Genomic DNA, 1,915 nt, shown 5'->3' with positions numbered 1-1,915 from the left:
GGGTCGTGTTAAGCAACACGGGCACCCGTGTTGCACCACTGTTTTTTTCAACTTCTTGCGCCCTCTTCCTGACACGGCCCGTGTTGGGCAACACGGCCACCCGTGTCAGGCCTCCTGAAACATGCTTTTTGAAAATCCTTCGAAACTCCGAGTTTTGCACTGCTTTATTCCAATTTATCCATATTAGCCTGAAAACATTAAAACATACAACCAAAGCACAAAATGACGAATTAAGAAATAAAACACTCAATAACATAACTTAAAGATACTTAAAAACAAAAGTAAATATATGTGTGAAAACCACTGATCAACCAACTTTGTCAAATTTCGTACCCTATTGTTATCCCGTTTAGACTAAGGCTATTCTAGCCGGTAGATGCGTAGAAATTGTAGCACCGGTAACCTATTAAACCCTTTAGTGGAACCCGAACGTTACGCCCGAGCACATCTGTTTATCCTTAAATTAAGGAAAGCTATGGCTGAAGACCGTAACCAAAGACTGCTTAAAGAGTTTGCTCAACCATCTAATGAGGAGCCCGATTCTAGTATTGTAAACCCCGCTATAACAACCAACAATTTCGAACTTAAGCCCTCATTACTTCAACTGGTTCAACAAAACCAATTCGCTGGTCTCGCTACAGAGAACCCGAATCAACACCTAAAAGTGTTTATCCAGTTAGCTGACACCCTTAAGGCGTATGGAGCCACACCCGAAGCCATTCGCTTAAGATTGTTTCCTTTCTCCCTTAGAGGTAAAGCCCATAACTTGTTAGACGCCCTTCCAGCCAACTCAATAACAACTTGGGAAGACCTTAGGAGAGCCTTTCTTGCCAGATATTTCCCACCTAGTAAGACCGCTGTCCTTAGGAACCTGATCACTACTTTCACTCAAAACCAAGGCGAATCACTCTTTGATGCTTGGGAACGATATAAAGAACTTTTGAGAGCCTGTCCACACCATGGCCTAGAGCAATGGTTAATCATACACACCTTCTATTATGGACTCCATTACAACACGAAAATGTCTATTGACGCTGCCGTTGGAGGAGCGTTAATGAAAAAACCTTATCCCGACGCTTGTGCCCTGATAGAGGACATGGTCCAAAACCACGCCCAATGGGGGATAGAACGAGCAACGGTAGAGAAAAAGGAGAGCCATGGAGGAAAGCATGAGATAAATTGCATGGACATGATGAATGCTAAAATGGACGCTCTGGCCTTAAAAGTCAAAAACATGTCTCAAAACCCTACCACAGTGGCAGCAATCCAATCGGAGTGCGAGCTCTGTAAAACTCAAGGACATCAAACAATTGACTGTAACCTTCTGAACGATTCTGGCTCAGACCAAGTTAACTATACCCAAGGAAATCCTATCTCGAATACCTACAATCCCGGATGGAGGAATCACTCTAATTTCTCTTACAAGAACAACAACCCCATCCAAAATTCCGGACCTTCGAGACCCCAAGGATTCCAAATACAAAAACAAAACTAACCATAGACACCTTTATCTAGAGTCAAACTCAGCAAAATAAGGAGTTTATGAACCAACACATTCACACAAACGAGTTAGTTACTCAACTGGCAACCAAGTTTGACCAGATGATGACCCATACCAAGATGCTTGAAACCCATAGTTCACAAGTAGCTCAAACTACCTCTGCACAAGTTGTACCTGGAGGACAGTTCCCTTGACAAACCCAACCTAATCCCAAGGGAACAGCAAATTCTATCACCCTAAGAAGTGGAACCGCTTATGAAGGGCCTAAAAATCCTAACCTAAGCACGCTGGAAAAACCTAAGGATGATGCTGAACCTAAAGACCAGGTAGAGGAACCAGAGAAACCCAAAAAGCAATCAAAACCGGAGGTAGAGAATCGCACACCACAACCTTACAAGCCACCTATTCCATTCC

General features: G+C 43.2%; 1 non-coding gene across 1 annotated transcript; it reads right to left on the bottom strand.

Moving 5' to 3' along the window:
- Nucleotides 1-859: 859 nt before the first annotated feature.
- LOC131608388 (small nucleolar RNA R71) lies at nt 860-966 on the bottom strand. The gene has a single exon (XR_009285652.1). It is a non-coding gene; the product is annotated as a small nucleolar RNA R71 (small nucleolar RNA).
- Nucleotides 967-1,915: the final 949 nt, after the last annotated feature.

The sequence above is a fragment of the Vicia villosa genome, linkage group LG5 (assembly GCF_029867415.1).
Source record: "Vicia villosa cultivar HV-30 ecotype Madison, WI linkage group LG5, Vvil1.0, whole genome shotgun sequence".
NCBI lineage: Eukaryota > Viridiplantae > Streptophyta > Magnoliopsida > Fabales > Fabaceae > Vicia > Vicia villosa.
This window is presented reverse-complemented; position numbering and strand designations above follow the sequence as displayed.